The 14,897-nt window shown below is 39.4% G+C and overlaps 1 pseudogene; it reads right to left on the bottom strand.

The window, feature by feature from the left end:
• Positions 1–4,849: 4,849 nt before the first annotated feature.
• LOC147428970 (uncharacterized) overlaps positions 4,850–14,897 on the bottom strand; it is a 38,252-nt pseudogene continuing 28,204 nt past the window's right edge.

Raw genomic sequence — 14,897 nt, 5'->3', positions numbered from 1 at the left:
AATGCTTATGATTTCTTATCAATCTCTCTACTCCATTATCACTATGCTAATCTATGCTACAAGAGCTATGAGTGATTATGTGCAAGGGGGTATTGCTTTCTCCTAGAGATACTTCTACTTCCCTCTTCTTCCTCACTTCCTGCTAGCTCTCCTCACCTTTCATGGTGTTTGAGGTCTTGGGATTGAGGCTGGGAATTTTTCAAGTTCATGCTAATCATGTTTATTTTTGTTGTTATGCTAATGCTTGGTGAGTGAAGCTTTCCATCTCACCTCATCAATAAGGTCTCAAGGAACACAATTATCTATATTGTAAGCAAGTCTTCCGCCATGGAAGAATCTATAATACAAATGTCTATTGGAGGGGGGAACAACTCCAACTATTCCGGTCCTCTATTGGTGTCAATTTCTCTAAACTTTCACTCTCTTTTACAAGTATTGTTCATGCCATGTTAATGAAGTATGCTTGGTGAGTGAAGCTTTCCATCTCACCTCATCAATAAGGTCTCAAGGAACACAATTATCTATATTGTAAGCAAGTCTTCCGCCACGGAAGAATCTATAATACAAATGTCTATTGGAGGGGGGAACAAATCCAACTATTCCGGTCCTCTATTGGTGTCACTTTCTCTAAACTCTCACTCTCTTTTACAAGTATTGTTCATGCCATGTTAATGAAGTACTGTGTTAGTGTTTCTCTCTCCATCCAAGCACTTTCTTTCTAACTCTACATCTACACACAAAGGAATGCTCAATATGTTATTCACTTTCCGGTCCAACTCAAGTTAAAAGGCTAAATACATTACACCAAAGATGAGATTTAATACTCGTTTTGGACATTATGAATTTAGAGTTATGCCTTTTGGACTTACTAACATTTGCTCTTGCAACTTTTAATTGTCTTATGAGCGACATATTTCGAGAGCATCTTGATGATTTTGTTCTTGTATTCTTTGATGATATCCTGGTTTACTTAAAAAACAGAGAAAAACACGAACAACATGTACGGTGAGTACTTGAACTTCTCCGTCAAAATCAACTTTATGTTAAACGTAGCAAATGCACCTTCTTAACTGACAAGGTGGAATATTTGGGATTTATTGTATCCAAAGATGGTGTTTCTAGTGACCCAAGTAAGATCAAATTTGTGAAATCTTTCCCTACACCGAAATCAATATGATTGGTTTGACAAGATGGTATCGTATATTTATTGAAGGCTACGCTAAGATTGCATCTCCATTGAGTAATACGCTTAACACTAGTTTGGTACCAAAACAGGACACTTAAGTGTTCTTTTTAAGGTTTTTTGTAAAAAATCTTACGCCTTTTCCGAAAACCGTACTGCTGATTCCTTTTGAGGGACTCTTATACCATATGTAAGTCATTTAAAAAAAATGTTAGACAAAGAATTATCCAATTTTAGGAACCTGATAAAACATCCTAAAGCAAGTATGGTACAAAAGAATACGCTTACATCAGCAAAAATGTGGATTACACCTCAAAAAAGAATCTATTGGACATTAAAAATATTCTCGGCTCACCCTTACAACCAAATGCGTGACACATAATTGCTCTCATCCACTTGAAAAATCATATTCACAACCAAATAATTGAATCTTCTTGTCCCTATTCAGCAAAACAGCAACTCTAAATGTGCGTGCAATACATGTGCAATGCTCGCATTGCAAATCTAACATATCGGCAAACAAAAATTCTTGAAACCAATATAATGAAAATATCCGCTACCACATAGACATAAACACTTCATAAACTTGCCATAAATTTTGTGCAATCACCTTATCATTGCAACTCAAGAATCATCACCTCATAAACTTGCCATGGAGCTTCAAACTGTCACAGGGCAATTGTAGGATCTCACAACTCAGCATGCCTGTATACCAACTCGCTCATATCCTGCCATTGCATGGTACTTATAGAAACATGGCTTCACACATAAAAACCTTTTACACTTTGCACATCCATACACAGTCCTTGTTGGCTTTGATCCAACTACAGTCTTTCCCTCACGCAAAAAACGCTTTCTTTTGTTAGCACATACAAAGAAAAACTTACTTGCATTTGAGCTCATCTTCATCAAAATGTGTCCATCCATAGCATCTTCGCACACAAAACCTCCCTTGGGCGTTGAAAGCCAAAATGATTATCCACTAGTTGCTCTTACAATCTCACCATAAACCAAAAACGATTGGTATCTTTCTTACCATGCAAGCATTTCCATATAATATATGCATTCACAAATACAGAATCTAGCATGCCCCAAAATAATGCGTGCCACCATTTCCAGCCATGGATACTTGTCTCTAAGCTGTATCCAGAACCCAACACCATACTATCAAAGACATCACAACCCACTTTGCATTTATTATACATTATAGCAATCTTAGGGCATGTAACGGCAACTCTCCGGCCACTTCCAACGTGTCTTTGAACTTCACCACTCTTCATGCCATATAAATTTGATGCAAAAAAAAAGCCTTTTTGTCCATCCAGCTGCAACTCAAGAGTCCTTCCTTGCATCAAATGCATAACGTGATACACCTCTTTCACAACGATCAATCTGCAGTAATTGTGACTCTGGGAAATTATTCCTATTTGTCATATATGTACCTGTGCCTCCATAGCCCTCAACAGTCAAGTGAAACAATATCTTCACTGATGTGAACCATCGATTAACACTAGGTTGGTAATGGGACACTTCTATGTCCTGGGACATTTTTATGTCCTCTTAAGTGACCATTTTCCTTGAATTATGTCAAGAGCAAAATGGATTTTGAGTTGCTGTCTGTCTAGAAAGTTGTCTCATGAGCTGAAAAAAACTTGACATTTTTTTGGAATATCAATTCCATCTTTAACATTGTCCTTGCACATCGTTTCACAACCTAAACTGTGTGGAAAAACGGGTCATGTTTTTGTCTTTTTTCAACTTTTTGCAACTATACCACTCTAGAATTCATGTTTGTGAGGTCTATAATGCTAGAGAACTATCTTTAGTAGCCCTCAACATGTCCTGATGCTTCTAGGGAGGAATAAATGTTAAAGTTGTAAGTTATGACCAAATTACAAAAATTGTCAAATCCTGTTTTTTAGCCAATTTTAGCTCTTCTATGATTTTTTTGGTGGCTTTCATGATATCCAAATGCAGTTTTGATTTTCTATGTCGCATATTGTAACATAAAGCTAATATTCCTTGAGTTTTGGGGCACCTAATACCCTATTTTGCATAGTAGACAACGACGGTTGATTTTTTCAATTATAGAAGAAAACGAAACATTCTAGTATATCAAGTATAGCTTTTTCAATATTGTTAGTTTCTTGTGACAACTACATGCATTTTGTAGGTAGTAACCATATATAGTCATAAGGATCAAATTTGGCTAGATATTGAATAGTTTCTATGGGATTCTACAATTCATAATGTTGAACCCATTTCATGTTTGCTGTATTTAGCACTTCATCTTTGTCCCCAAGATTCCCCTTGGTAACAGATGTATTATTATTTTGACATGCTCCATGGCTCCTTATGAACCTAAAGGACAATAGGGAACTAAGAAAACATGAATATATTATTTGTATTGCGCGTGGCTATAGAAACTTTGATGATAGGTTTGCAGAATGGTAAAAATTCAGCTTTTTTGTACTTATTTCTTTTGGCAAAACAAAAAATAGTGAGTGAGAAGCAATCATATGTTCTGATCACCAACCCATTGAATTTATCTCAAGTCCTACAAAAATCCCTAATCATTTTTAATGCAACAAAACGTAAGAAATGACTGTTTTGATGAAAATGTACTGGTCCATCAACTTTGGAGGCTTGGTGTGACCAAAAGATGAGAAATTTTACAAGTTTCTTATTTTTTCCATGGGTGTAGGCCTTGAACTATAACCCCATGAAAGGATTTTACAAAATGAGTGGATCTACCATGGTTTTGGAGGTTTTTTTCAAAACCCTGAAAGGAAACTTTTATGTCCTGTTAGGTTACCAACCTAGTGTTAAAGAAAACATGATGACCTCTTTGCTTCAAGTCTGCAACAAGTGTATACACAACATGACAGGACAACTCTAGACATGGCAGCTTGTCATAAATACAAAAAGAGTAATTGTAACCAGTTTCTGAGTTGCATAAATCCCACAATTGAATTCCAAACTTGTGCGGCTTCTTAGGATTATAGAAGCGACAAGGATTTAGCTTACATTTAGATGGAATAATCCTCTCATCAACAGTTACATTCTTTCCACAATTGTAGTGCAATTGAAAAGTGGAATTCAACCTTTCTTCCAATGACAAAACTTGCCATAGCTTGTACTCTCGCGTTCCCTTCACAAGAGGCCGTTGGGAGTTATCCTGTACATGCAAAAAACGCTTTATTTGTTGATACTCAGTTTGCCCCATCTTTTCAGCATAGTTAGGATACCGCACAACACCACAAGTGTCTCTTTTCCAATCGCAATTTTTGTCTGACATAAATTGCAAGGCCATTCCAATAGACACTCCAAAAAATTGCAAGGCCATTCCAATAGACACTCCAAAAAACCGCAAGAATGAATGTCTATCTAGTGCATTCCATTTTCAAGTTGACGCATTCTTTTCCAAGACCTTTTCATATTTTCCCATGGCATATCTATTCGTCTCTCACAATAGTGTCTACCAAATCAAGTGGAAATAAAGAAAAAAAAAGTTGAATCTCTGTAAGCTCTCTTGGAGCCTGTCCCAAGTCTGGACCCACAATATCTACAAACGGTGGTAATCTTTTGAAAGTTCCTTCAGGCTCCACAAGCATTTTATCACCACTCTTCCAAGTTGGAAAACTTACATTTGACCAATCACCCTCATCATCGGAATCCCGCAAGACAAGGCCTTCTACCTCCAAAATCTCATCTTCACACTCTTCTTCCTCGCCCAAGGATGCATGTTCATCTCGAGACTCATCACCATCTTTCATAACACCCATAGGTCTACCCTTTTTTATGGCATGTTTTCGTGAAGTGCCCCGTTTCTTGAGAATATTATTTCCCTTCTTGTGAGCATGACTACTCTCAGCATGAGCATTCTGCGTCCTTGCATTTACCTCCACAACTCCAACATCACAATTTCTTACAAGATCCTCATCACCGAAAATCCCAACAGCTAGTTTGGCATGAAAGCTAGTACCAAGTGATGAGGAATCCACATTAGTTTCATCCGCATGACTACCAAAGCACTCTTTTGCATGTACTACCCTTGGTCGGCCTCAACCCACAATGTTCTTCTTAGGAGGACGAACTCTCTTAGCAACTAGATAGGGCACACTAGGCACTCCAACAAGAGGCAAGCTTGCAATAGAAGAGTGCAAACTTTATCTCTCATAGCTACTAAAAATTAGACCGTGTCTATGGGGCCAAATGGGCAAAAACCTGGAAAACATGGGGTTGAAAATCCCTTCACATGACCAACTTGCGGGCAAAAACATGGATGACACCTCCCCTAAGAAACCATAGACAAAGAAAATACCAGTAAATAAGGTGGGTGACTATTGTGAAGGAGAAGAAGGAAACACCACCTTACTACTTGAGTTCAAAGGAGTAAAGACGATTGCTATATTAGATAGTGGGATAGGAATTGCCATTGCAACCAAAGAAATATGGAAAAAATGGGGAGAGCCTGATCTTACAAAAACTCAATTGAAATTGCAATTAGTTGATGGATACGTGTAGAGACCGATAGGAATATTAGAACAAATCATTGTATCCTTGTGTGGCATAGAGTATGAACACACTCTTGTCGTAATTAATTTTGATAAGTGCAGTAACTTTGACATCATATTATGTAGACCATTCATGCGTCAACTCAAAATGGTACAATATTGGGGCTATGACTATATTTACTTGAGACACAAAGAGGTCACAACAAAAATTAGTGTCAAAGATTATAGTTATAGAGATGTAAAGAGAACCTGGGGGAAGAATTACACTCGAAAAATGAAGAGGAAAACGAGGTACCTACCTGGTTGCAAAGCAAAGTGCATATTTGGATTTTCAAAGCATCAAGATGTGGTAGTCTTAGAAAGGAAGATTGCATCTTAGAGCGTTTCGTAGAAGATGAAGCTTACATTAAGGAACCATTTCTAGAGGAGTTATTTGAACCCTTTGGATGGGATCAAATACTGGCAACTCTTGATGTTCGTATAAATGAGGTGAAAGAACACCAAATTTTTCAATGAAGATGGCTATGATATAACTCCCTTGTTTACGATAAAGGTGTTGAAGGAAGCTAATGAAGTGTGTGAGTGTGAAAACATAAAATGTCAAATAGATGGCTATGTCATTGATCATAAGGCAAGAGTGAAAACAAAGGAAGCAGAACGACCACGAGAATATGTCATCACTGACCTAACTGAAGAATTGACAAAAGCTGTCTCAAAGAAGTCGATTCTAGAAAGATCGCAATCATTAAATACGAAGAAACATGACTCAAAATCACATGTTCAGCTCTGTGACAAATCCAGAAGCAACAAAGAATCTAATGTCTTATGATACATGGATAATGATGGGAAAGCTTTCAATAACTAAGCTAGAGGATATCGTGTACACAAATTCAAAAAATTCAAATTCCTAGCTTTGGCATGACCAAGGCCGTACTCATGTTGGGTGCCGGGGAGTATGAGGATACTTTTCACATAATTGACTCCCATGGCATATCAAAGAGACTCTGATCCTAACAGAAATCTAGAGAAACATCTTCTTTCAACCACAAGGAAAATTTTCAGCAACAACACCATCAAAAACCTCAAAAGCACCTCAAGTCAATGCAAAAAAGTAGTAACCAACCATCGCGAAAAATGGTAAAGCAAAGGTAAAAACTGAAGTATATCAACCTCGCAAGACGACTTTACCTTCAACAAGCCTCCAACGAACTTCTTGTGTAGCCTCTACATCAAGAGCCACACCATCAACAATGCAATGGAAAGTAAAGCAAAAAGTCTACCAACCAAAGTTTCCAGCACAAAAAAGCATCCATAAAAATTCAAAGAATGTCAACCAAGTATTGGTATCCAAAGAGAACATTAAAGTCAAAGACCCACTTTGGATACATCAAGCACGGTTTCAATTTCAACAACCAAAGGTGATAGGGTGGGTCGCATCAAATGAGAATCACTGCTTAGGGCTATTTCCAGGGAAACACTAATGTTTAGGCCAAAAAGCCTAAAGTAACATCTTGGATCTACTCACCTCAAGAAATAAGTTCTACAAAGAGCAAGACAAGATATAAACAAAAGACAAATAACTCAATCAGGAGAAGAACTACCACAAAAGGCAAAAGCAAACATCAAAGCAGCAAACAATGCGACAAGTTTGGGTACCAAAGTCAGACCTTGACGAACCTACCAAACACGAACCTCCAATGAAGCTACTCAAAGCACAAGGATTCTATGAAGGTAGCACTCAAATATGGTTACCAAAAATTGTAGCTCAATATGGGACAGCCAAGAGAAATCATGCAGCACAAGGTTCTACCTCAAAGCAAGCAAAGCCAACCAACATCCAATTGCAACCAAACCTGCTACAATCTACAGATGGATACCTCATCATCAGCTACAAAATCAGGGATTTTACAATGGAAATCATTAGGTCTCGATACCAAATCCTAGTGTCCATCAAATTATAGAAGAAGGTAAAATGCCAAAGACGGTCACACAAGGACCAAAAACATGATGTGTTCCGAAATTTCTCGTGGAAACTCAATCACAGAGAACCCACACATCTCAACAACCGCTTCTCATGGGAGATAAAGGAAGGGATAAATGAGCCCCTACAAGAGTTAAAAGACTTGTTTCACAAAGCAGTGTGAACATACGACAAGAAAGTCAACAAGAGTCAATTTTCCAACCTACTCGACAAAATGGTGGCATACAAAGACGAACACAATGGAAGAGGCCTAAATTTCTAGAACTTATGGAATTGGGTTTCTGGCCTTGAATAGGTAAGTCCAAGTTGCCATTAAAAATACATGGCATAAAATTCAGAGTCGGGTAGCTAAGCCACTGAATGAGAAAGGCGTTAGTCCCAAACCTTCATGTATTATTCTTTGTGGTCTAAGCGTCTTAGCTATTCTAGGTACTTCTCAAGCTAGAAGAGTGGAGCATATTTAGGTTGTGTCACTCATGCTGGTATAGGTGGGCATAAGAGTCAAAGTTGTTTTAGTATAGTGATGAAGTGAAGGAGGAAGTACAAAAGACACCGACACACTCAACACAGTCAGGTATGAGTGGCCAAGCTTCTATATCAATCACCCTTCTTGGAGACGTGGAAGCTATTGAGACGTCCTTTGATGTCACATGTGCTAAACTTGTTTCTTGAAGCACCCATCAACTCCATCTCTTACACTACATGCTTTTGTTTGACAAATTTGCAATATGCATATAGAGTGTCCCACAATTGGCACTTGCATTAAGCTCTCTTCTTTGTTTCTACAAAGCACTCACCTTCCATGATAGATACTTCAAGTCCAAATGCTCAACTCCAATAAGAGCCTATACCAAAGGCACTTTTTTCTCACCAAGTTTTTATCCCTTTGGTCATCCACGTTTTAGACCCTAATCTAGAAACCATAATCATCATTTTCTTGTATAAATTACTTCTATAGTAGCAATAAGAAAGTGGCTACCCAAATAAATCCACAACGACTTGGAACAAAAATTGCAGGACTCTATATGCTTATCAAGAGAATCTTTTATATCCAAGGTCGACAACAAAGCTCCATCAAACAATGGCAAGTCAAAGAATGGCCTACAATTACAAGCAATGAAAAATTCAGCAAGCGAGCTATCCACAATAACCATACGTAGCTCACACAGTGCTTCAATATCAGCTATCTATCGCAGACAACCCCAATTGCAGTGGACATGGAAAGCAAACCCATCATAAAGTTCGCACCATAAAGAGGATTGGTTCTATAAACTCAAAACATTAAAATCCTTCTTCATGGTGGCCAAGACTGGCAACAAAGAGAAGAATGTACAATGAGAAAATTTATCTCAATAATCAAAGATCAAGTCACGTATCAACAACATGGTAAATATGAATCACTCAAGGAAGGGGGGAGATTCATCAATGACAAAGCACTTTCCAAGCTGATGTCAACCTTGAATACAAAGCTAAAGACAACCCTATGACAAGCCTGCACAAGGTCGTGTCAAGGGACGACACGAATTACGAAGGGGGAAATGCTAAGATATATATCAAACGAGCATTCTGCTAGTCGTAAGCGTAGTCAGACACCACATTTGTAGTTAAATATTTTGCGGAGCTAGTGTAGTGATACTCTGGGTTAATCTTGATTCCAAAGTAGCAGGTCAATTTCTTGAGTTTCAATGATGTCATGATAATTGTAAAGGTCCGAGTGAGCCGGCCACTGGCCATTTAGAAATCCCTAGGTATAAAGGTCAATAACCTTAATGTGAAGGGAGGCTTATCTTTAGAGAGGCAAGAGCTTTGTTGTATATACACTCAAGCTATAAAGCTGCTTCAACTTGTAATCATCGTCGCAACTACTTATTGGGTAATCCGTTTTCAGTTTTGAAACTTGCATTATGTTCCTCGCTCTTTTCTCTTTCATTCAAGTGTAAGCATTGCCATTTTTTGTGAGGTTCGCGACCACGCATTTCTGAGTCGTAAGTGCAGATTTGAGTGCTCAAATCATGTCATTTTGACCATAGGAGAGTGTTCCTAGACCATAGAGCGACCTTTCCGGATAGTTCTGTTGCAGTTTTCAAGACCTTTTTCATGATGGATCTTGATTTTGATACCTTGTTGGATTGCAACGAGACTTGGTAGGATAGTGGCCCTAGGTGTCCTAGACCTCCTGAAATGGAATTTGCCTATTCAATTTGAGAGTAGCTTATTTAATGAGAATACTTTCAAGAAATGATTTTGTGAGCATAGCGGGTAGACATAATTGAAGATAGCAACATAATCATAGCAATTAGTTAACTTGGCATAGACAATACTTTTGCAAGAGAGAGAATTTAGAGAACATGACAACAGTTGAGGACCGGATTTATGTGGAGCCGGTCCCCCCTCCAATAGGCATTTGTATTATGATTTCTCCCATAAAGAGAGGCTTGTTACAATACATTCTTTGTGTTCCTTGTGACCTAGATGAAGCAATGAAGATGGAAAGCTTCATGCATCACCATCATATCATAACCTAAACTTGAAGAAAGCTTTAACTATACCAAGCCTCAGTCCCAAGACCTCAAACACCTTCGAAGGTGGAGAGAGCTAGCAGGGAATGAGGGTAGGGAAGAGGAAGAAGAAACATTTCATAGGAGAAAGAGCTAGTTCCTCACTTATCATAACTCTTGAGCTAGCATACATAATAGCATAGTAATGAAGAAGAAGGAGATGACAAGCTCAAGCATTGAAGCATGGATCTTGGTTGGATTTGCGCGCACTCCATAGCCAAGAGTGTTGGTGTAGGCTCTCAACCTCTACTTGCTTGGAGAGGGAGCTCTTGCCTTTGCATAGCACACAATGAGAGTGTTTGTGAGTGTGTGTGGGTGAGTATACCCCCTAAGCACCCCCCTAGCTTGCTTGGTTCGACCCCCCCTTGTAGCTCATGCTTGAAGCTCATTGGACCCCTCCAGGCCTAGCCAATCACAAGAAGGAGCCATTCCAAGCAACATGGGTAGCCTTGGGACAAGTGTCCCCCTTTCCCCTTTGAGAGAGAGGACTTGATAAATGCAAAAACAATTAGATAATTCAAGTAATTTATCATTGGACCCCTTTGAAGCCTAGCCAATAGTCTTCAAGCAGCACATGAAGGTAACATGGATAGGGACCTGACATGTGTCCTTGCTGCCTCTTCAAGATGGGGCTTCCCTTGTGAGTGTGAGCGTGTGTTCTCTCTCTAATCCCTAGCAAAAGGGCTCGCCCCCCCTCTTGTAGGGATGCTTTTGACTTTAGGAGCTCGAGCACCTTAGTCATCAAGCATGACAAAGCACTTGGACTAGGGGGTGTTCCCACAAGCATCTCAGGCAAGCATCTCAAGGCACCTCAAGCACCTTAATCATGTAGCAAGTCAAGCACCTGAGGCATGGAGTAAGTCAAGCACCTTAATCAAGCACCTCAAGAAGGACAAACACCTCAAGCATGACAAGCACCTCAAGCAGGTCAAGCACCTCGAGCTTGGGCCGGGTTCCCACCTCAAGCTCAGCCCTAGCTTACCTAAGGTCAAAGGACTTTTACACACATTATTGGAGGTCTTCAATGAAGCTAACACTAAGGTCTTATGCTCCATTGGTTAGCCTTGCTCTTGATAGACTATCTCCCATTTGGGCTCCTTTACTATTGGCCCCGTGTTGAGATAGATCTATAAGCACATATCTATATCTTAACACTTGTTCCCATTTATTCTCCCACATTAAGTGATCAATTTAATATGAGAAAATCATTTGGGTTGGTTAGATATTAGATTTTATGACATTACCTCTCTCTTGAAATCATAGTCGTCCTCGACTATGAGGTAGAAGAGATAAAGCCTTAGTCATTAGTCAATCGTACTTAACGGGTAGAGGATCCCTTTTTTACCTTACGACATCTTTCCAAGATGGAGGACTAATCCATTTGGTGCTTGGGAGACATAGCTGCCGCAAGCATGTCTGCTCTTTAGTCCATTTTATTCTCCCAAAGTAGAGTGACAAATTCTACTTGGTTTTTGACAGACGTCGTCATCACAAACATGATTCTAAGCATGCATACTAGTTAAATTTGTGCACAATTAAAAAGAGGATTAGTCTTATAAGACAAAAACATGAGTCATTTAAAAGAGAGTTGTAAATTTGCTTACTCTAATGTAGCATTGTAAGCATTGACAAGGTTCATACTATCCTTAAGTTGTTCTCCTTGCATCCATTTAGCATCTTCAAAAGGATAATTTTTAAACTTAATAAGATACCGTCGGATTATCTTACCATGTCATAGTACCTTGTCTTCATGCCGAAGGATAGCTTCGGGTTGTAGTACCTCTTCTTGGTCTTCAACTTCGGGAGGGTCTTCAATAATTGGTTCAATTGGTGGCTCTCCTTTGTAGGGCTTAAGTAGGCTTACATGAAAGGCATTGTGTATAAGCCAATGGTTGGGAAACTTGAGTTGATAAGCCGTCTGGTTGATGGGCTTCAAGATTTGGAAAGGACCATAGTATCTTTTTGTTAGTTTAGCATAATACTTTTGATGGCCCGTAGGATTTTTGCCCATCGTTTGCCTTAATCGAGCCTTAGGAAACTTGAGTAAGACCCAATCATTTTCTTTGAACATTAAGGCTCTTCTGTGCTTATCAGCATCACCTTTTTGCCTTTTTTGAGAGATGGCTATAGCCTCCTTAATATTTTGAAAAGATTCTTGTAGGGCACTGCTATACTCATCGGCGGCGAAGACCTTCCCATGTACTTTGAGTAGCAAGGGACTTTTAGGTCTTCCCTCTATGATCTCGAAAGGTGATTTCCCCATAGAAGTATGGACAGTATTATTGTAGGCATACTCTACTAGAGGCAAATACTTTTCCCATTGTGAGCGTTGATCTACTTCGGTAACATAAGTCTTGAGTAGATCGAGTATTGTAAGATTGGCTATCTCACTTTGGCCATCCGTTTGTGGGTGATAGGCCGAAGAGAAATTCAATCTTGTTCCTAGATTTTCAAAGATACCTTTCCAGAAATTACTGGTCATTCTAGGATCTCTATCTGACACGATGGATGTGGGTAATCCATGGTGTTTGAAAATCTGAGATATGAAGAGAGTTGCCATTTGATGTGCCTTAATAGTCTTTTTGACAGGAATAAAATGTGCTTGCTTGCTAAACCTGTCGACTATTGTCCATATTCCTGTATTCCCATTGATAGACTTGGGTAATCCAAAGATGAAATCCATGGATATACTCTCCCATGGTGAATTTGGAGTAGGCAATGGCTAGAGTAATCCAGGTTGCTTCCCTCTATCGTACTTGGTCTTTTGGCATACTACACATTTTGAAACATACTCTTGTATGTCCACTTTCATGGTAGGCCAATAGAAATACGTCTCTACTCCTCGGAGAGTAGGTTGAATACCTCTATGCCCTGCATATGGAGGAGCATGGGATTCATACATAACCTTCTCACGAAGGGAATGGGTAACACATAGCCTATTGCCGTGGAGAAGATAATTATCCTGCAAGGTGAATGGTTCCTCTTTATTCCCCAAAGCAAGGGCTGACATTATGTCTCTAAAAGCAGGGTCAGTAGCATACTCATCTATCATAGAGGATAGATCATTGTGAGTAGCTATAGACACCGCATTAACTTTTGGTCGTCGTGAAAGTGCATCGGCAACTTGATTGTGCTTACCAGATATGTGAGAAATATGGAAATTAAATTGTGAAAGCAAATTTTCCCACCTCATTTGTTTGTCGAAAAGTTTGGTTTGCGTCATGAAATACTTGAGACTTTGGTGGTCGGTTCGTAGGATAAATGGAGTCCCCAAAAGGTAGTGCTTCCATGTATCTAGGGCATGTAGAACAGCTAAAAGCTCTTTCTCATAAATGCCCAAGACTGGTTCATCACTATTGAGCCTTCGGCTCTCATATGCTATGGCATGCCCTTCTTGAAGCAAAACCGCTCCAAGGCAATCACCACACGCATCACATTGGACCTCAAATGGCTTTGAGAGATCCGGAAGCACGAGGACTGTTTGGGAAGTAAGCTTCTCTTTGAGTTTTTCAAAATCATTTTGCTCCTTAGCAGTCCATACAAACTTAACGTTCTTCTTTGTTAAGTCGTGTAGTGGTCCTGCTACTTGAGAGAATTTTTCTATGAAGCGTCTATAGTATGCACACATACCAATAAAGCTTCTTAGCTCATGTAGATTCCTTGGGTTAGGCCATGATTTTATTAGCTCTAACTTTGATGGATCCATACGAATACCATCGTGAGAGATAATATGACCTAGATATTGAATCTCTTGAAGGAAGAATTCACTTTTCTTTTGGTTGAGAAAAAGTTTGTTCTCCCTCAAGGCTTGAAAAATCACCTGGAGATGTTGCTTATGTTCCTCCAAAGACTTGGAGTAGATGATGATATCATCAAAGAACACTCCAGTGAATTTATGATATGGTCTAAAAATTTTCTCCATGAGACGATTGAAAGTAGCTGGTGCATTAGTCAAGCGAAAAGGCATGACTAGATATTCATAAAGACCAAATGTTGTGCGAAACGCGGTCTTTAGGATATCTTCATCCACTATCCTTATTTGATGATAGCCACTCTTAAGGTCAATCCTACTGAAGTAGGTTGATCCTTGTAGCTTATCAAACAGATCTTCTACCCGAGGCACAGGAAATCTATTTTTGATAGTGATATGGTTTAGTGCTCTATAGTCCACACACATACGGTATGTACCATCGTTCTTTTGCACTAAAAGGACTGGAGAACAAAAGGGAGAGGAACTAGGCCTCACCATCCCGTTATCTACCAATTCGTGTACTTGCCTCATAATCTCCTCTTGTTGAGCTTGTGAGACTCGATAAGGAGGTTTCTTAATTGTAAAGGTCCGAGTGAGCCGGCCACTGGCCATTTGCTCTCTTACCTTTCCCCAAGGCATCATGCTCTCTTACCTTTCCCCAAGCATAGGAGAGTGATGATCCTTTGCAATGAGCATCCTCTTTTGGAGCTTCGATGGTGGAAGCCCTAGGAGTCTCATTGCGAGTATTCTTCTTGGGGCAAGAACGATAGCCATGTCCTTGCTACCCACACTTGAAACATTTATGGTCCTTGCGAAAAGCTTCAAGCTCTTCAGGAGAGAGTTTGTTTTTACCTTTGTAAACTCCCTTCTCCTTGGACCGATTGTTGTTGTTGTTGTTGTTGGAAGT

Source organism: Adiantum capillus-veneris, chromosome 22, assembly GCF_014529385.1.
Source record: "Adiantum capillus-veneris isolate H3 chromosome 22, ASM1452938v2, whole genome shotgun sequence".
Lineage (NCBI taxonomy): Eukaryota > Viridiplantae > Streptophyta > Polypodiopsida > Polypodiales > Pteridaceae > Adiantum > Adiantum capillus-veneris.
Note: the sequence above shows the minus strand (reverse complement) of the source record. Positions and strands in the feature narration are given on the sequence as shown.